Genomic DNA, 21,317 nt, shown 5'->3' on the forward strand with positions numbered 1-21,317 from the left:
CAGGCCTATCTTGTGTCAAAAGCTAGGTTTGGTTGTGTATTCAGAAATTAAAATACATAATTAATTAAAAGGTATCAATCATTTATAAAAATATAAAATATAGGGTTGTGGCAGAGCCACCAGGGGACTCTGATCTAATGTACATAATTATCTTTAACAAATTATTAGCTACAGAATGAATCTGTATCTTTGTTCATATTATTGCATGTACATAGCGCGGTCCCTTTAAGAATGAGACCAAACGCGATGACGTCATCACGTTGATCACGTGATCTTCCAGCGGCGGGAAAACGTGATGACGTCATGACGTCAGGCTGGGGAGCCGCCCTAGCCAGTCCTCGTGGAGCCAGCAAAGAGTACAGACCTGTAATTTAGTTCTCCTGTGTTTTCGTGTTAAACTCTGTTGAATAGTATTAAACATCATTTGTTTGATAGACTGACTCGACCTCAGTCCTTTAGTTAGGAGCCATTCCTACAGGGTAATATTTCAGCTCCAGACTATCGGATAATTCTGACTTGGTCAGGAGTTAAAAAATGAGTGGAAGATGGTTCCTGTGCTTGCAATGCCACCCTGAGCTCCTCTCGATGCAACATGGCCATCCACTGCCCTTCCCCCTTGTTACCTGCATAGCTTCAGGTCTATACCTCTGTGCACTGCTGGCTTCTCAGCTTTACGCTGTTGCTATTTTGGGTCCTGGACAAAAATTTGCCATCTAGGCTGAAGACCATCTCTCTGCTGGCTTCTTGACTTACTGTGATCTCTACCTTTGCCACCAATTTCTACTAAGACTATATTCTATGCTGGACTGCCTCTATTCCAGTCCTGGTCTTCTTCTGCAGGTTCAGTTTTCTGCAACATTCTACGCTGAGCTAGCTTTTATCTGTTCTTGCTGGTTCCTATCCTGCTCCATATTCTGCTCCCTTGCTGCTGAATAATCTCTGCTTTACTGCTTTGTGTTTGCTTCCTGTGGCCATTGACTTCACTCATCCTTCAGAACTCCTCTGAACTTTGCCAGACTGAGTTGGACTGCCTCTTCAAGCTCCTACTGCTGCTCTTGATCTGGTGCACTTCTCACCTCCCCGCAGCTTTCTCATCTGAACTGATCCCATGGATTTATCTTTCACCTTCTCCTGGCTCCATGGACGATGCTGCTCTTGGTCCTTGGTTCTCACACCCACTGCCCATCACTCCTCTGGTACACCAGATCCACTGGTATGTACTACAAACACCTGAGGCCACTATTCACCCCCACTGGACCCCTGGATCAACCTCTACTGGCTCATGATCAACTCTCCACTTTTTTTTTTTTTTTTTAAAGTGTGAGCCACAGCTCAGTGGCAGCACTCTCGCCTCTGAGTCAGAAGATTCTGGGTCCAAGCCCCACTTGAGTACATAATCCAGGCTGGAACTTCGGAATTGTCGTCTTTCAGATGCGACGTGAAATGATTCCCCGTCTGTCCTCTCAGGTGCCATATAAAAGATCCCATGGCAATTTCGAGGAAGAGCAGGGAGCTTAATGTGTGCAAAATGGCTGCTGTGTTTCCTACGTTACAATAGCGACTACACTTAAAAAGTACTTCATTTGCTGTAAAGCGATTTGGGGTGTCCTGAGGCCTTGAAAGGCGCTATATAAATGCAAGTTTTTCTTTCTTCGGCCCTCTGTTTCCACGGGACAACCTCCAGCAACGTACCCATTGATACTCTGTCCCTTGAACATCTCCTGGATTCACTCACTCTCTATAATTAGCTCAAATGTGGACACTTGTTTGTCCATGCTTCAAGCTGACTCCATCCTGTCTACAAGTTAACTTCATCTCTTCACAGGATCTCAGACTTTAACTTTGGGCTATGTCATATTGTCTCCTCCCTGTCCTCTGTTTATGTTCAGGACATGTGTCTCCTAACCTCTGCCAAGCCTATATAATCTGAGTTCTCGCTGTGTCCATTCTTGTGCGCATTTTGGCTGCAGCTCTGGATCCAAGTCCATTACTTCTATCTCCCTTTTATTCCTTTAATCCCTTTTGGGCCCTTCTCTCCTCCCCTTCCTTTCACCGTCATGCCATCCTTCCTTTCTCCCCTTTTGGGTATTTTGGGTTGATTGGGTACCTCCAATTCCTATCCCAACACATAACTACTTCTTTGTCCTCCTACTCTCCTGCCCAGGCTTGAATCATAAGAACATAAGAAATAGGAGCAGGAGTAGGCCATTCAGCCCCTCGAGCCTGCCCCGCCATTCAATAAGATCATGGCTGATCTGATCTTGGCCTCAACACCACTTTCCCGCCTGCTCCCCATAACCCTGGACTCCCCTTGTAGCTTAAATATATGTCTATCTCTGCCTTGAATATATTCAATGACTCCGACTCCACAGCTCTCTGGGGTAGAGAATTCCAAAGATTCACAACCCTCTGAGAGAAGAAATTCCTCCTCATCTCTGTTTTAAATGGGCGACTCCTTATCCTGAAACTGTGCCCCCTAGTTCTAGATTCCCCCACGAGGGGAAACATCCTCCCTGCATTTACTGTCAAGCCCCCTCAGAATCTTATATGTTTCATATTTTTAGATAAGCCCATGGCTACATTCTGTGCCTATCTCGACATTTTCTGAAACAACCATCAAGGTACCCATCAGCAACCCTAATTGGCCATCCTCCTCCCTCACTGGCTTTCCTACTCAGCGGGCACATATGGGCTCACCTCGCCAACCTTTTTCCCTTCCCTCTCGCCCAACCCCACTTCCTTCAGCTTCTTCCCTGGCAAACATTCTCCTCCGTCACTTACCATTGCACTTTCAAGCTGCCAAATGCCTAGCCTTCAGCTTTCCATTCACTACAATACTTCTGCAGCTGTTGATCTGCTCCAACGCTCCCCTCACCTACACCTTGTCCCCTCCTGTAAGACCTGTATTCTCTCAAATCCTGCTTGTTCCTCCTTGAATGGCCTTCAGCTCCACTCTCTCATGTTCAAGGGCGCAGACTTGAGCGTGTCTGGCACACAACTGGTTTAACTGTTCGTCACCAGATCTGGCTGGACCATATAAAGTGCCAGTGGGCCTCAATCACCTCTGCCAAAATCACCCATCACTCCAGGATCATCCTGGAGAACAAAGATAACCCAACTTGTTTTCTCCTTTACCATGCATCTCCTTAAACCCCTCTCTCCTACTCCCTTCACCCTCATGTCGACTAACAAGTGCGAGGAGCTCGTAGTTTTCTTTGTCACTAAGACAGACCACCCCTTTAACTGCATCTCCCTTCCCCTTGCTCAACATGCAAAACCTCCTCCCAGGCCTCCACATCCCCTAGCTCTGATCCTATGTATTTTTCTAGTTTCTCTCCTATCACCCCTCAGGCACTCTCTGAGCTCATCTGTTCATGAGACCCATGTTCTGCTCCCTTGTCCCCATTCCTACTAAACTGCTAACCACATAGCTTCCCTTCCTGGCCTGCATGCTAGTTGACATTGTGAATGGTTATCTCTCCTCAGTTACTGTCCGCATCCTTTCAAAACAGTAGTCATCACCCCACCTTCTTAAAAATCAGCCTCAACCCCTCTGTCCTTGCAAACTACTGCCCCATCTCCAACCTTCCTTTCCTCAGCAATGTCCTCGAATGGGCTGTCACCCTCCAAATCCATACCCATCTTTCCTAAAACTCCATCTTTAAATCTCTCCAGTCAGGTTTCTGCCCGTCACACCATCAGAATAGCCCCGATCAATCACAGATCACATCCTCGGAAAGTGGTGCATTTTCCCTCCTCATCTTCCTCAACCTCTCTGCAGATTCTGACCACACCATCCTCCATTGTCCAACTCAGTGGGACTGCCCTCTCTTTCTTCCACTCTTACTACTCAGGGAAGACTGAAGCCATCGTCTTTGCCCCCTACCACAAATTCCGTGTCCTTGCTATCAATTCCATCCTTCTCCCTGGCCAATATCTCCGTCCACAAAGGGTAGTATAAATCTGGAACTTTCACTCAGAAGGCTGTGGATGATGGCTGAATTGAAATTTTCAAGACTGAGATTGATAGATTTTGTAAGGTAAGGGTATCAAGGGATATGGAACACAAGCGGGTACATGGAGTTGAGGTACAGATCCTGTTTTGGGCACTGAACCTCAGGAAAGATATATAGGCCTTGGGAGAAATATAGCTCATTTTCATCAGAATTATACCAGGTTCTTAAAGAGTTAAATTATGAAGACAGGTTATTTAGCCTTGGTTTGTTTTCCCTTGAGTTTAAATGGTTGGGGGGTGATGTAATCGAGGTATTTAAAATAATAAAGAGATAAGATAGGTATTTCCTCTGGTGGGGGAAATCCAGAACAAAAGGTTGTAATTTTAGGAATGAAGTCAGGAAGCACATTTTCACACAAAGGGTTGTATAAATCTGGAACTTTCACTCAAAAGGATGATGGCTGAACTGAAATTTTCAAGACTGAGATTGATAGATTTTGTGAGGTAAGGGTATCAAGGGATATGGAACACAAGCGGGTACAGGGAGTTGAGGTACAGATCAGTCATGGTCTAGAAACATAGAAAACAGGAGCAGGAGTCGGCCATTTGGCCCCTCGAGCCCACTCCGCCATTTAATGAGATCATGGCTGATCATCCAAATTCAGCACCCTGTCCCTGCCTTCTCCCCATATCCCTTGATCCCTTTAGCCTTAAGAAATATATCTAACTCCTTCTTGAATATATTTAATGAATTGGCCTCCACTGCCTTCTGTGGTAGAGAATTCCACAGGTTCACCACTCTCTGGGTGAAGAAATTCCTCCTCATCTCAGTCCTAAATGGCTTACCCCTTATCCTTAGACTGTGACCCCTGGTTCTGGACTCCCCGGCCATCGGGAACAGCCTTCGTCTGTCTAGTCCTGTTAGAATTTTATAAGTTTCCATGAGATCCCCTCTCATTCTTCTAAACTCTAGCGAATATAAGGCTAATCGACCCAATCTCTCCTCATACGTCATTCCTGCCATCCCAGGTATCAATCTGGTGAATCTTCGCTGCACTCTCTCCATGGCAAGAACATCCTTCCTCAGATAAAGCGACCAAAACTGCACACAATACTCAAGGTGTGGTCTCGCCAAGACCCTGTACAACTGCAGCAAGACTTCCTTATTCCTGTACTCAAATCCTCTCGCTACGAAGGCCAACATACCATTTACCTTCTTAACCGCCTGCTGCACCTGCATGCTTACCTTCAGCGACTGGTGCACAAGAACACCCAGGTCTCGTTGCACTTCCCTTTTCCCAATCTATTGCCGTTCAGATAGTAATCTGTCTTCCTGTTTTTGCCACTGAAGTGGATAACCTCGCATTTATCCACATTATACTGCATTTGCCAAGCATCTGCCCAATCACCCAACCTGTCCAAATTGTACTGGAGTTTCTCTGTTTCATCTAATTGAATGCTGGAACAGGTTTGAGAGGCTAAATGGCCTACTCCTGTTTCTATGTTCCTATGTCTCAGGTTGGCCCAGACTGCTCGCAACCATGGCGTCCTATTTAATTCCAAGCTGAGTTTCTGACCCCATATCTACTTCATCACAAAGACTGCCAACTTCTACCTCCATAACATCACCCACATCTGACCCTTCCTCAGCCCATCTGCGACTGAAACTCACCCATGCCTATGTCACCTCCAAATTCGACTATTGCAATGCTCTCCTGGTGACCTTCCATTCTCCACCCTCTGTAAACTTCATCTCATCGAAAACACTCCTGCCCTTATTTTAACCCACTCGCCCATCACTCTGGTACTTGCTGACCTACTTTGGCTCCTGGATCCCCACACCGCCAATTTAAAATTCTCATCCTTCTGTTTAAAGACATTTATGGCCTCGCCCCTTCCTATTTCTGCAACCTTCACCAACCCTAGAACTCTCTGGCTGCAAAATTCGGGGGTTTAGCGCGGATATTAAGGCTGGTTTTGATGAAAAAATGGCAGCCGACTCGCTTCCGCTCAGTTCCGGCGGTTTTCATGGCAACCACCATTTTGGGGAGGTCGGTAGTGTTACCGTTGTCAGAGCTCGCTCCAAATATTTAGGTTTGGCAGATTGTGGCGTCAGTGAGTGTGCAATGCTGATTTGATGCACGATCTGCCATTTTGGACGTCGCCACTCTATTTTACGCTCTCTTCTAATTACGACCAGCTCACCAAGCATTCAGCAGCAGGAAGGAACCTCCAGGAGCGCTATTTAAAGGGATTTAAAAAAAATCGTTCCTAGGACCTGGGTGTCGCTGGCAAAGCCAGCATTTATTGCCCATCCCTAATGGCCCTTGAGAAGGTGGTGGTGAGCCGCCGCCTTGAACCGCTGCAGTCTGTGTGGTGAAGATACTCCCATAATGCTGTTAGGGAAGGAGGTCCAGGATTTTGACCCAGCGACAATGAAGGATCGGTGATATACTTACAAGTCAGGATGCTGTGTGACTTGGAGGGGAACTTGGAGGTGGTGGTGTTCCCATGCGCCTGCTGCCCTTGTCCTTCTAGGCAGTAAAGGTCGCGGGTTTGGGAGGTGCTGCCGAAGAAGTCTTGGCGAGTTGCTGCAGTGCATCTTGTAGATGGTACACACTGCAGCCACAGTGTGCCGGTGGTGGAGGGAGTGAATGTTTAAGGTGGTGGATGGGGTGCCAGTCAAGCAGGCTGCTTTGTCCTGGATGTTGTCAAGCTTCTTGAGTGTTGTTGGAGCTGCACTCATCCAGGCAAGTGGAGAGTTTTCCATCACACTCCTGACTTGTGACTTGTAGACGGTGGAAAGGCTTTGGTGAGTCAGGAGGTAAGTCACTCACTGCCGAATACCCAGCCTCTGACCTGCTCTTGTTGCCACAGTATTTATGTGGCCGGTCCAGTTAAGTTTCTGGTCAATGGTAACCCCCAGGATGTTGATGGTGGGGGATTCAATGATGGTAATGCCATTGAATGTCAGGGGATGGTGGTTAGACACTCTCGTTGGAGGTGGTCATTGCCTGGCACTTGTGTGGCGCAAATGTTACTTCCACTTATGAGCCTAAGCCTGAATGTTGAACAGGTCTTGCTGCATGTGGGCATGGACTGCTTCATTATCTGAGGAGTTGTGAATGAAAACAACAACTTACAGCTGACTTGCTTTTTCAGTTCTACTGGCTCTGCCAAAGTTTGTGCAACTGTTTGGAGCTTTCTAAAGTTGTTTAAAGTTGCTGAGGTCACAGGGAGTGTCGCTGCAAGTGGAGAAGGCCTTGCTTCTCATTTAAAGGTTTCTGCTCACACCACTTGCTCACAGTCATGGGGGCTCTACTTGCAGTCCCCCTAGCGCTCGATTATGATTGGGAGATGGAACAGAGGCAGCGAAGAAAAGGACAAGATACTCACAGAGGGAGGAGGGGGTGCAGGAGGGCTCTCAGCAGGAGGCCTTACCCACCTAGGGTCTTCCGAGATCCCTTCTCCTACCTGCACCTAAGCCATAAGCAGTGTATTAGGAGGCTCCGCTTCACCAAGGAGGTCACAGAACCCTCTTGGAACCAGACCTGCAACCTCAGAGCTGGGTGACGACGGCTCTCCCAGTGGGCCTCAACGTCACCGTGGCCCTCAAATTTTTCACCACCAGATCCTTCCAGTCTGTAGCAGGCAACATAGCTAACATCTCCTGGTTTGCCATCCATCTGGGAGGTCACAGAGACTCTCTACTCCAGAAGGGACTTCATTGTCTTCTCTCTGAACAGAAAGAAGCAGGACAGTGTGCATGTGGCTTTGCCAAGATAGCGGGCTTCCTCATGGTGCAAGGCACCATTGACTGCACACACGTGGCTTTGCAGGTACTGCATACCAATCCTGAGATGTACGTAACCACAAAGGCTACCACTCACTTATTGTACAGTTGTGAGACCACGAGCATCGCATCATGATGGTGAATGTCTGCTATCCTGGCAGCAGTCATGATGCCTTTATCCTGCGCCCGTCCGGTGTGCCAGCAATCTTCCAGCCACCATGTCAAACCTGAGGGTGGCTGCTTGGAGACAAGGGCTATCCGCTTTCCACCTGGCTGATGACACCCCTCCGTAACCCCACCAATCATGGCCAGCACTCATATAATGACAACCATGCTGCCACGAGGAACGTCATTGAGCAGACCATCGGGGTGCTCAATGGTTCCACTGCCTTGACTGCTCAGGAGGAGCCCTCCAGTACTCGCGGAGCGGGTGTCCCATTTCGTGGTGGTCTGCTGCATGCTCCACAACTTGACCATCATGAAGGCACAATCCTTGCCACCTGGGGTTCCGGAAACACCTCAGGAGGAGGAGGAGGAGGAAGAGGAAGAGGAGGAGGAGAAGGAAGAGAGGAGGCAGGCAGCAAATCCCCATTCCAGATGGGCTGTCAGTGAGCGCCTCATCAGACTCCGATTCCAGTGATTGAAACCCCAGATCCCTGTTGCTCACCACTTCCCCATCACCATCCCTCTGTCATGGAACACCAGTGTCCTCCTGGGCACGAAGCTGAAATGAGAGCCACTACAAAACACATATTCCAAACAAAATTCATAAATTTATCAAAATATCCATCCTGGAAATCATGGACTCCAAGCTCTGCGCAAAACCCCTTGCAGTGTTGGAGCCGGACTCCTCCATGCTCCTTGACACTGACAAGAGGCTCTCTGGCAGGCTTGCCATTGCGCCAAGCATTTCTATGTGCATGCCCATCGCCCTTCTTCAGAAGCTGCCCCATCGAGGTCATCATTTGAGTCCTGTGGAGCAGAACTCATGCGCGAACTCGCCCTCTGGGGAGCTGGCGCCCGAGCTACCCTTTCCCCCTGCCCTGGCTGCAGCCCACTCATGCCTGATGACTCACCAGGTGCAGATCCTGACCCGATACTACCCCCTAAAGTCCGCACAGCGCCATTTTCTGAGCTGGTGTCTGCGAGTGTCAGATGCAGTGCCAGTGTGTCGTCGTCTTCTTCTCATCCATCAGTGTCTTCTTCATATTCAGGGACTGGCTCGGCTGCTGGCAGTTTTTGGGTATCTGAAAGCAAAAACGCACAAGGGTTGTGTTGTGGGGAGGGGAAGGGAGGGGGGAAAACAAGCCATCCATGCATACACCATCAGCAGCTTGTGAGTGAGAAGAGATTGTGGGATGGAGGGGAAGTGGGATGTGAGAAGAAGGATTAGGTATGAGCATACCGTCATCATCAGCAATGCTTTCAACTTCTCTGCTCGCCACGGATTCGGTCACAGCCCCTCCAATTATTTGCAACACTGATTCCTCCAGATCAGTTAGTTTCTCAACCCTCGCTTGACCGTCTCCCATCTGTTGCTGCTCCTGGCGGTTATGAGCCACCTTTGCCTGCAAGAGAAAGGGAGGTGCATCAGTGAGTGTAGTGCAATGTGGTTGGGTGATGTGCCTGCCATGATTGAATAGCTGGCGGTATGTGCAAGGTGTGAGATGTGGGTGCGAGTGTTGCAGCAGCGCTAAGTGTGTGAGGGTGAAGTGAAGCTATGATTGCGAGGTATGAGTGGTGATAGGTAGAGATTGTTGGTAGGTGAGTGATGGGGGTGTGGTGCATTGAGCAGTGTGTGAGGCTTGTGCCGCAGATGGTGGGATATGGCATTTGCTGAAGCCTTCACCAGCTTTATGAGGCTATTAAACTTTTTGCAGCACTGAATCCTGGCCCTGGGGACAATACTCGCGCAGTGACGAATTGTGCTATCTCCTCCCACTTCCTTCTGCTGTTTACATTTGAAGGCCTCTTGTCCCCATGCGGGTATAGGACATCCCGTCAAAGTTGTACCCCCAGAACCAAGGCCTACAGTGCAGCATCTGAGAAACGTTTGGCCCTTTCTCTAGGGTGTTGGGCCATGGCTTCTTCTCACCTGACAATGCGGTGCTTCTGCAACAAAGCACCTCCCCTTTAAGTTGTGCAGAGAACCTAGGCCAAACTTTACTGGCCAGTAGACTGCACCCGATATTGTTCCCCCACCGCCACCCCCCACCGTTGAGTGCTGAGCCAATCAGCTGCACATTTAGCGCTTAGACCAGCGCTGCGATCATGTAAATGAGCAGGCGGCACAAAGTTTGCCTGCTGCCTGCACCACTCAGAACGGGCGCAGGCAAATAGCGCTGGGCGGTGCCCCCGCCTGTTTTTGGGCTGTATCCAATTTCTAGGCCCCTGTTCCTCGCTCTGGACCATTTGCACCCCTTTCCCAGTTCGCTCCACCATTGGCAGCCATGCCATTCAGCCATCTTGGCCCCACGCTCTGGAAATCCCCCCTCTCCACCTCCCTTTAAGACCCTCCTTAAAAGCCACCTCTTTGACCAAACCTTTGCTCACATGTCCTAATATCTCGATAGCAAAATACTGCAGATGCTGGAAATCCGAAATAACAGCAGAAAATGCTGGAAAAACTCAGCAGGCCAGGCAACATCCGTGGAGAGAGAAATAGAGTCAACGTTTCAGGTCGAAACCCTTCGTCAGTCCTGACGAAGGGTTTCGACCCGAAACGTTGACTCTATTTCTCTCTCCACGGATGTTGCCTGGCCTGCTGAGTTTTTCCAGCATTTTCTGTTGTCCTAATATCTCCTTGTGTGGCTCAATGTCCATTTGTGTTTGATTACACCTCTCTGAAGTGCTTTTTTACGTTTAAGGTGGCACAGTATATAAATGCAAGGTTTTATTTGAATAGCTAGAGTATTCCATTTATTACCATATACTTTCCTCTCCATGAGGATTTTTGCAACAGCAGAATCATGAAAAACGTATTTAGTACTAAACAAATGCGCGCATCGTTCTACTCCCCACTTGTATACATGCAAAACCATTTATTCCTATTTGCACTTTTCCCTTATTTTAAGAATAAATCAGCCCTCCAAGAAACATGACTGGTCTGAAGATCGCTGTAAAGAAAAACCTTTATCAGCATATCACTGTCAATATTCATAACCTGGTGCTTTCTTGTTTTGTGGCATTATCTGGCAGTATTAATGAAATTAGCAAATGAAATTATGAAATTCGAACAAAATGTTAATTATCATTACATTGTTAGCAGCAACACAACTCAAGAGCAAGAAAGCAGCTCTACAGACGCCTGAAGGCCGAGGTCCAACAAAAAACTCGCGACCTAAAGAACAGATGGTGGGTGGAGAAAGCACAGGAGATCCAGCAGCAAGCCGACAACCACAACGTGCGTGGATTCTTTAGCGCAGTCGAGACCATCTACAGCCCGAGCACCCAAGGCCCTACCCCACTGCGGGCCAAGAACGGAGAGGTACTCATCAAGGACAGAGAGGCAGTCAGTGCCCGCTGGAAGGAGCACTTCGAAGATCTCCTTAACCGAGACTCTGTCTTCGATGCGTGTGTCCTCAACTCCATCCCGCAGCATGCTACCCGCCACCATCTCAGCACAACCCCAACCCCACGAGGTTGAAAAGGCCATCCGACAACTGAAGAACAACAAGGCCTCAAGAGCAGATGGAATCCCGCCGAGGCACTAAAGCATAGCGGAGAAGCACTACTGGTGCAAATTCATGAACTCATTTCTCTTATCTGGAAGGAGGAGAGCATGCCAGGGGATTTCTGAGACGGCGTAATTGTGACCATCTTCAACAAAGGTGACAAGTCCGATTGCGGTAATTACGAAGGAGTTTCTCTGCTGTCTGCCACAGGGAAAGTCATCGCAAGAATCCTCCTCAATCGCCTTCTCCCAGTGGCCGAATAGCTCCTCCCAGAGTCGCAATGCGGATTCCACCCACTAAAAGGCACAATGAACATGATCTTCACCGCACGTCAATTACAAGAGAAATGCAGGGAACAGCGCCAACCGCTGTACATGGCCTTCTTTGATCTCACAAAGGCCTTCAACACTGTCAACCGTGAGGGATTATGGAGCGTCCTCCTCAAATTCGGTTGTCCTCAAAAGTTTGTCACCATCCTCCGCCTGCTTCACGACGACATGCAAGCCGTGATCCTGACCAACAGTTCCACCACAGACCCAATACACACATGGACCGGGGTCAAGCAAGGCTGTGTCATCGCACCAACGCTCTTCTTGATCTTCCTTGCTGCAATGCTCCATCTCACCCTCAGTAAGCTCCCCGCTGGAGTAGAGCTAATTTACAGAACAAACGAGAAAGTATTCAACCTCCGTCGCCTCCAGTCCAGATCCAAGGTTGTCCCATCCTCTGTTGTTGAATTACAGTATGCAGACAACGCTTGCGTCTGCGCTCACTTGGAGGTCGAACTCCAAACCATCGTCAACATCTTCACCGAAGCGTACAAGAGCATGGGCCTTACACTAAACATCCGTAAGACAAAGGTCCTCTACCAACCTGCCCCCGCCACACAGTACTGCCCCCCGATTATCAAAATCCATGACAAGGCCTTGGACAATGTGGACCACTTTCCATACCTCAGGAGCCTACTGTCAACCAGGGCAGACGTCAATGACGAAGTCCAACACCGCCTTCAGTGTGCCAGTGCAGCATTCGGTCGCCTGAGGAAGAAAGTGTTTGAAGACCAGGACCTCAAACCCGGCACTAAGCTCATGGTCTACCGAGCAGCAGTGAAACTCGCCCTGCTGTATGCCTCAGAGACATGGACCATGTACAGCAGGCACCTCAAAGCACTGGAGAGGTACCACCAACGCTGCCTCCACAAGATCCTGCAAATGCATTGGCAGGATAGGCGCACCAACGTTCTCATAGAGTCATAGAGTAATACAGCACGGATAGAGGCCCTTCGGCCCATCGTGTCCGCGCCGGCCATCAAGCCCTGTCTAATCTACTCCCATATTCCAGCATTTGGCCGGTAGCCTTGTATGCTATGGCATTTCAAGTGCACATCCAAATGTTTCTTAAATGTTGTGAGGGTTTCTGCCTCCACAACCCTTTCAGGCAGTGAGTTCCAGACTCCAACCACCCTCTGGGTGAAAAAGTTCTTTCTCAAATCCCCTCTAAACCTCCCGCCCTTTACCTTGAATCTATGCCCCCTAGTTATTGACCCCTCTACTAAGGGAAAAAGCTCCTCAGCATCCATCCTATCTATGCCCCTCATAATTTGGTACACCTCAATCATGTCCCCCCTCAGCCTCCTCTGCTCCAAGGAAAACAAACCCAATCTGCCCAGTCTCTCTTCATAGCTGAAGCGCTCCAGCCCTGGTAACATCCTGGTGAACCTCCTCTGCACCCTCTCTAACGCGATCACATCCTTCCTGTAGTGTGGCGACCAGAACTGCACACAGTATTCCAGCTGTGGCCTAACCAGTGTTTTATACAGCTCCAGCATAACCTCCTTGCTCTTATATTCAATGCCTCGGCTAATGAAGGCAAGTATCCCATATGCCTTTTTTACCACCTTATCCACCTGTTCCGCCGCCTTCAGGGATCTGTGTACTTGCACACCCAGATCCCTCTGACCCTCCGTCTTGCCTAGGGTCTTTCCATTCATTGTGTATTCCTTTGCCTTGTTAGTCCCCCCAAAGTGCATCACCTCGCACTTTTCCGGGTTAAATTCCATTTGCCACTGTTCTGCCCATCTGACCAACCCATCTATATCGTCCTGCAGACTGAGGCTACCCTCCTCGCTATTTACCACCCTACCAATTTTTGTATCATCCGCGAACTTACTGATCATACCCTTTACATTCATATCCAAGTCATTAATGTAGACCACAAACAGCAAGGGACCCAGCACCGATCCCTGTGGTACCCCACTGGCCACAGGCTTCCAGTCACAAAAACAACCTTCGACCATCACCCTCTGCCTTCTGCCACTAAGCCAGTTTTGTATCCAATGTGCCAAGGCACCCTGGATTCCATGGGCTCTTACCTTCTTGACCAGTCTCCTGTGCGGGACTTTATCGAAGGCCTTACTGAAATCCATGTATACCACATCCACTGCGTTACCCTCATCCACACACCTAGTCACCCCCTCAAAAAATTCAATCAAATTAGTCAGACATGATCTTCCCTTGACAAAGCCATGTTGACTATCCCTGATTAATCCTTGCCTCTCCAAGTGGAGACAAATTTTGTCCCTCAGGATTTTTTCCAATAATTTTCCTACCACTGATGTTAGGCTCACTGGCCTGTAGTTCCCCGGTTTTTCCCTACTACCCTTCTTGAATAATGGTACTACATTAGCGGTTCTCCAGTCCTCTGGCACATCCCCTGTGGCCAGAGAGGTCCTGAATATATGTGTTAGAGCCCCCGCAATCTCCTCCTTTGCCTCACACAGCAGCCTGGGATACATTTCATCCGGGCCTGGGGATTTATCCATTTTTAGGCCAGCTAAAACCGCCAATACCACCTCCTCCCTCTCGATGTTAATATGTTCGAGCATATCACAGTCCCCCCGCCCTATTTCTATGTCTACATCGTCCTTCTCCATAGTGAAAACAGATGCAAAAAATTCATTTAGAACCCCTCCTACATCTTCCGGCTCCACACACAGATTGCCACTTTTGTCCCTAATGGGCCCTATTTTTTCCCTAGTTATCCTCTTACCCTTAATATACTTATAAAACATCTTCGGATTTTCCTTTATTTTGCTCGCCAGTGTTATTTCATGGCCCCTCCTTGATCTCCTAATTTCTTTTTAAGTATCCCCCTGCACTTTTTGTACTCCTCTAGGGCTTCCTCTGTCTTTAGCCTTTTGTATCTACCAAAAGCCCTCCTTTTTTTCCTAATCCATTCTCGTATATCCCCTGACATCCACGGTTCCCTGTCGTTTTTGGAACCACTCTTGACCTTTACGGGAACATGTTGCCATTGTATGATCTCAATCTCCCTTCTGAAAGCCTCCCATTGCTCCGATGCGGATTTTCCTACAAGTAGCTGATCCCAGTCCATTTTGGCCAGATCCTGCCTTATCCTATTAAAATCGGCCTTCCCCCTTCTCACTCAGGCCAACATCCCCAGCATCGAAGCTTTGACCACGCTCGATCAGCTCCGATGGACGGGTCACATTGTCCGCATGCCCGATACGAGACTCCCAAAACAAGCGCTTTACTTGGAGCTCCGATGCGGCAAGAGAGCCCCAGGTGGGCGGAGGAAATGCTTCAAGGACACCCTCAAAGCATCCTTGAAAAACTGTAACATCCCCAATGACACCTGGGAATCCCTGGCCCAAGACCGCACAAAGTGGAGGAGAAGCATCCGGGAAGGCGCCGAACACCTCGAGTCTCTTCGCCGGGAGCAAGTGGAAGCCAAGCGCAAGGAGCGCACCAAGCACCCCACCCACCTGCCCCTTCAACCACCGTCTGCCCCACCTGTGACAGAGACTGTAGGTCCCGCATTGGACACATTAGTCACCTGAGAACTCATTTTTAATGTGGAAGCAAGTCATCCTCGGTGCTGAGGGATTGCCTAAGAAAAGTTAGCAGTTGTAATATGTTTTAACTAATGGTTGCACAACAATTAATGTTGTCTTCTCGTCCGTATGTTAAGTAATGCCACAAAACAAGAAATGCAACAGATTACTAATATTGACATTGATAAACTGATACATTTTCTTTTAAAACTGTTAATGTATAAAGTACTATTCAAACCAGTCAAGTTCGTCGAATGGGGAGGCGAGTTTGGATAATTTTTTAATCAATCAGTTAATTTTCTTCGAGCCAATTGTTGGGAAATCTTCATCGCGAACACAAACAAAATTCGGCCGGGGTTCTTAAAATAGTTAGCGCCTTTTTTTTAATGTGCGTCAATCGATTGTTATCATCCCGCCAGGGACTAGCATTGTATTGCGTTTCTTTCCCAGCAGATGGCAGATAAACACTAGCATAACAAGCTCGCTCAAGGACCCTCCACCCCACGCACGCCCCCGTATCTCAGCAGTCCGGTGCAATGTTGTTTGATTGCACTGATTTGTCCAAACCACGAAGTGACATCAACTGTGGGATGTTTTTTTCTTCCAGCAGCTCGTGTATAAAGAGCTGCTTAAAATTTAAAACATAAACATTGGCTCAATAGCTGCGACCGGAATCCGGATTTCACAGCTGTTTACAGGTAATTCATAGTTTAAAAAAAAACTAGCAACGGCAAACTTAATTGTTGGAGCATTAATTCTAGTGTGTTTCTTTTTATCACGAATTATGCTTGTGTAGCTTTTTGTTATGAGTTGGGTTTTCTATATTTCAAGATTGTTACTCAAGTTACATTAATAATGTTAAATATTACTTAATGCTAGTGAAAGAAGATCCTGTAACATAAGACAGATTGCCAACCACGTTTATCATCCTCAGAAGTCTAGAATTGTTTTTCTTACCGAATCACTCGGCTAGCAACCTGTTACAAAAACTGTACAATGTAACGTGTCCAGCTTGAGAGAATTTTAGTTGATGTTTTCCATTACTTCAGACCGTGCACTTGGTTCAAATAATGCGCTATCTGAACTGATCCCTTTTTGCAACTGTTCTCAGTGGGGTTCTTGTTTGGCTCAGTTGCCCTATATAAACTGCTTGCCGGGGCGCGCTTTGCCTCCTTGCTTAATTCCTGACACGTCCAACAATTCTTGCGGATGCAACACAGAACTCAATCGCTTCTCCTTTTTTGTGAAAGTGAGCGTACTTTGGCGACACATTGCTAATAACTTTCAGTGTGAAGAACTTTCGACGAGCTCTATATTTCCAGTGCACTTCTGCTTTTAACAAATGTTTCCCTCATGGGTAACGTATGTATTTTGTTCAATAATGCGAGTTAATTCTTCATCGTATTCGCAAATATTTGGCGCCACTTATTAAAAGCCAAGACTAAATAGGTTACAATCGGTTGCAGTTCGTGCACTTTTGAAATACCAACTATTAATTAACCCGAAAAGTTGACAACAATCCTAAGGTCGTATTCCAAAAGGCAGTGTGGCGTTTGATGTATTCTGAACTTGTTATGTACGCGAGCCACTCTCGCATTCATCAATTACCCAGGAAAGAATATTTTTACACAAATCAGCGAAATACCCTTCTGGTCTTGATTTTAATGTTCGTCACGTGAATTGGGATATTTGTTTTCAATCATTAGAGCCGTTCAACTGTATGCTGTGCTCCGGCCACACCACCCACTCCCCTCTCGCGCTTTCTTCCTTCTCCCCCTTCCATTTAAGATTTGGGGTCAGATTTGCTCTGGTCACCTTTTACATTCAATCAAAAAGAGCACGTGCTCTGCCAATATATATGTTTTTTTCTTAGACCTTGGGTAGAATGGATTCTTTAACATCCTTCTTCTTTATCGCTCGTTCCATAGTCACTTAGCGGAGGGGCCTCTGCTATTCCAACTAAAAAGCTATACATATACATCTGCATTTGAAATCTTAACATTCGTCCTGGGGTATGATTACATAATGAAGTGTTGAGTATGGTTCAATAAACTAAAATAGGAGAAAAAACTAAGCGCCCTCCTTCACCAGATGTTGAATAGCCCTGCCCGATAATATGCCATCAATTATCAGATGTTAGAATGTTAAGAATACAGCTCAAGTCTAAAGAGGTTGTACTGGCACTCAATAAATCACTGGCGGTGAGACCGACCTTGGATTATTTTCCCCAGTTTTCAGAAAAGGCATAGAACCATTGTAAAGGCTCAAAGATTGCTGCTGGGTCATCAACCCATGAGCTCTACAGATAAGCTAAGGGAGCTGAATCTGTAAATTCCCTATCAGTACTTAAACGACAAGGTGGCCGGGGGGGGGGGGGGTGTAGTGGGGGCAGGGGAGTACTTACTTTTTAAGATATTTTTCTGCCAATTTGTGCTAAAAAAAATCTGCTTGGAGATATTAGTTTTAATCTTGTAGTCTTGTCCTGGTGGGGCCCTACCATTTTGTTTTCCACTATACGTTAAATGCAGCAGTACTTTGGCTGAATGGAAGCTCCAAATTCCAGAAGAAATGTCAGGATAATGCACCAGAACCCAGTCAGCAGTGTTGTTTCCAGTATCGCCATGATCAGAGGGGCAGAGATCTAGAGAGAGAAAAAAAGAATAGTTTGAGGCAAAATGTAATAGTGACAATTTCTTTCAGTAATTCAACAGTAACAGAAGAAGCAAGAACCATAAAAGACATACATGGGTTTGAAACGGAGGATGAGCACAAGATAGTAGATATATTACTTAAAGAAAGACTTGCATTTATAAAGTGCCTTTCATGACCTCAGGATGTCCCAAACCACTTTATAGCCAATGAAGTACTTTAAAAGTGTAGCCACCGCTGTAATGTAGGAAATGCAACAACTTATTTGCGCACAGCAAGCTCCCACAGACAACAATGTGATAATGACCAAATAATCTGTTTGGTAATATTGGTTGAGGAATAAATACTGGCCAGGACACCAGGGAGAACTCCCCTGCTATTCTTCAAAATATTGCCATGGGTCCTCCCGAGAGGGCAGACAGCGTTTAAAGTTTCACCCGGAAGACGGCAGTGCAGCACTCCCTCAGTACTGCATTGGAGTGTCAGCCTAGATTTTGTGTTCAAGTCTCTGGAGTGTGACTTGAACACACAACCTTCTGACTCGGCCAGGGCTGACTACTTTCTCCCAATATTCACAACAGAAGACATGAGCCACATGCCCTCCCCAGAGACAACCTTTTGTATGAGCTGGAAGTCCTGGATTAGCTAAAAGGGCTCAAAACAAATACATTCCCAGGGATAGATGGTATACTTAAGAGCAGATGTATAAGCCTTTAACAATCGTTATGAGGGAGTCACTGGGCAGGTATCAGTAGATTGGAAATAGGCTAATGTAATGGCCCATATTCAAAAAAGGCAACAGAAGACAGACAAGAAACTACAGACCTATTGGTTTTATTTTAATTCTATGTAAAATAATAGAATGGATTATCAAAAGTAAGCAAGGATTATCCTAGCCCAGTAAACAGTTATCAATGTGGATTCAGAAGCAGAAGATCCTGCCTGACCAACCTTCTTGGTTTCAAAGAAATGAAAACTAAAGAGGATTTTGGAAACCTCTATGATGTAATATACATAAACTTCAAAAAAACACTTGACAAAGTTCTACACGGAAGGCAATTAGTTAAGCTCAAAGCTGTGGTAGTCAAGATAAATGGATAGAAAATTGGTTGAATGGTGGAAAACAACAGGTACTTGTTAGAGAAGTTATGTCAGGCTGGAAGAGGGGAGTCCTGGTGCCCAACGGACCAGTGTTTCCAATTTAAATTAACGACTTGGATTCAGAAACTCAATGCAATTTGGTCAAATTTGAAGATGATACCAAACTGGAAGTGGCAGGGGAATGGGAGCCGAGAAATGACAATGAGTTGAACAACATTTTTAAGCGGACAGAAAAATACCACATGAAATTTAATGCAGTGAGATTTCCTGTTCATTACTATCATCAATGTGTGTATAAAAATGTTCGAAAAGGTAGCAATGGACTATAAATGCTGGCCTTGCCAGCGACGCCCACATCCCATGAGCACATACAAAAAATAACGGCCAAATATTCTCCCATGGAGTGTTTATTTTCAAGTGTGACATACTTCAAAATAGGTGATATTTTAAACTCAAAATGAGTCCGTCTCATCAAATGAGGGGCCGTTGAGAGATCTATTACATTACGTTTCGCTCAATGTACCTTCCTACGCTCCAAGACCTCAATGCAACATTTCGCCCCCTCTCTTTTGTGGTAGGTACATTTCTCAATTAAAAAAATGCTAACATACTTAATTATTTCCAAGTGCTCCTTCTCCGAGACTTCAGCACAATCCTGGCGCAATTTTCTTGCCAACTGATAATGATTGATTGTTTTTTTTACGGGAATACCAAACGTGCAGGAGCAAACTCTCCTCCCCACCCTACAGAACTGACAAGAACATCACTCCTTTATGAAGGGGCTTCAATGAGCTCACGTTTCTTGCCTTCGCTACAGGACTGAACAAGCCCTCCCAACAGAGAGCAAGCACATCAGCTACTGACTTTCCACTGCCCAGGTCTTGTTTCAAAGCATTTTCCCCAGCCCTTTCCCTGTGGCTATTTGCTTCCTTTCTTACCTCCGACCGAACTCAAGTGTCGATTTAGCCCCACAAATATTTAAAACTTTTAAAAAGCATTTTATTTGCTTTCCCCGCTAAAATTATTCTGGGGTTTTATTCTGTCACACCGCGTTCTAAATTCCAAAACCAACAAAAAAAATTGACACATCGCCCGGCGCGCGCTCCGAACGCGGCCTCCTGTCGCCGGATCGGCCAATAGGCGAGGGGAGGGAGGGAACGCAGCCGCCTAAGGTGGAGGCGGGGAGGGGGCGGGGCTGCGGCTAGGAGAGGGTGCGAGGGCAGGGGGCGGGGCTGCGGCTAGGACAGGGTGCGGGGCCAGGGCAGGGGCTGCGGGTAGGGTAGGGGGCGGGGCTGCGGCTAGGACAGGGGGCGGGGCTGTGGCTAGGGCAGGGGGCGGGGCTGCGGCTTGGCCAGGGGGCGGGGCTGCGGCTTGGGCAGGGGGCGGGCTGCGGGTAGCAGAGGGGCGGGGCTGCGTGTTGGAGAGGAGGCGGGGCAGGGGCGGGGCTGCGGCTTGGGCAGGGGGCAGGGCTGCGGCTAAGAGAGGGAGCTGGGGGTAGGAGGCGGGGGGCTAGGAGAGGGGGCAGGGCGTAGGAGAGGAGGCGGGACGGGGGCTAGCAGAGGGGGTGGGGCTGCGGCTAAGAGGGAGCTGGGGGTAGGAGAGGAGGCGGGACGGGGGTAGGAGAGGAGGCGGGACGGGGGGTAGCAGAGGAGGCGGGACGGGGGGTAGGAGAGGGGGCGGGGCTGCGGCTAAGAGAAGGAGCTGGGGTAGGAGAGGAGGCGGGACGGGGGTAGGAGAGGAGGCGGGACGGGGGCGAGGAGAGGGGGTGGGGCTGTGGCTAAGAGAGGGGGCAGGGCGTAGGAGAAGAGGCGGGGACGGGGGGGGCGAGGAGAGGGGGCCGGGCTGCGGTTAAGAGAGGGGGCGGGGCGTAGGAGAGGAGGCAGGACAGGGGGCTAGGAGAGGGGGCAGGGCTGCGGCTCAGAGGGAGCTGGGGGTAGGAGAGGAGGAGGGACGGGGGCTAGGAGAGGGGGGGCGGGGCTGCGGCTAAGAGAGGGGCGGGGCATAGGAGAAGAGGCGGGACGGGGGGGGCGAGGAGAGGGGGGCGGGGCTGCGGTTAAGGGGGCAGGGCGTAGGAGAGGAGGGGCGGGGCTGTGGGTTGGAGTGGGGGCGGGGCTGCGGGTCAGAGAGGAGGGGGCAGTGGGCAGGAGGGGGCGGGGCTGCAGGTAGGAGGGGGCGGTACTGTTGGTAGGAGGGGGCGCGGCTGCGGGTAGGAGAGGAGGGGGTGGGGGCTGTGGGTAGAAAGTGGCGGGGCTGTGGGTAGGAGAGGAGGGGCGCGGCTGCGGGTAGGAGAGG

The 21,317-nt window shown here is 48.4% G+C and overlaps 2 protein-coding genes across 2 annotated transcripts in view; one reads left to right on the forward strand and one right to left on the reverse strand.

The window, feature by feature from the left end:
• LOC147122334 (bromodomain-containing protein 3-like) overlaps window positions 1-8,991 on the reverse strand; it is a 215,899-nt gene extending 206,908 nt beyond the window's left edge. Inside the window, exon 1 of the mRNA XM_085983350.1 lies at window positions 8,825-8,991. The gene's annotated coding sequence lies outside the window, so the exon portion shown is untranslated. The remainder of the gene's footprint in view (window positions 1-8,824) is intronic.
• A 6,745-nt stretch (window positions 8,992-15,736) lies between these two features.
• The window catches only part of tgfbr3 (transforming growth factor, beta receptor III), a 245,155-nt gene continuing 239,574 nt past the window's right edge, over window positions 15,737-21,317 (forward strand). Inside the window, exon 1 of the mRNA XM_085983358.1 lies at window positions 15,737-15,973. The gene's annotated coding sequence lies outside the window, so the exon portion shown is untranslated. The remainder of the gene's footprint in view (window positions 15,974-21,317) is intronic.

The sequence above is a fragment of the Somniosus microcephalus genome, chromosome 3 (assembly GCF_052327205.1).
Source record: "Somniosus microcephalus isolate GS21.2 chromosome 3, FLI_Smic_1.0, whole genome shotgun sequence".
In the NCBI taxonomy this organism is placed as follows: domain Eukaryota; kingdom Metazoa; phylum Chordata; class Chondrichthyes; order Squaliformes; family Somniosidae; genus Somniosus; species Somniosus microcephalus.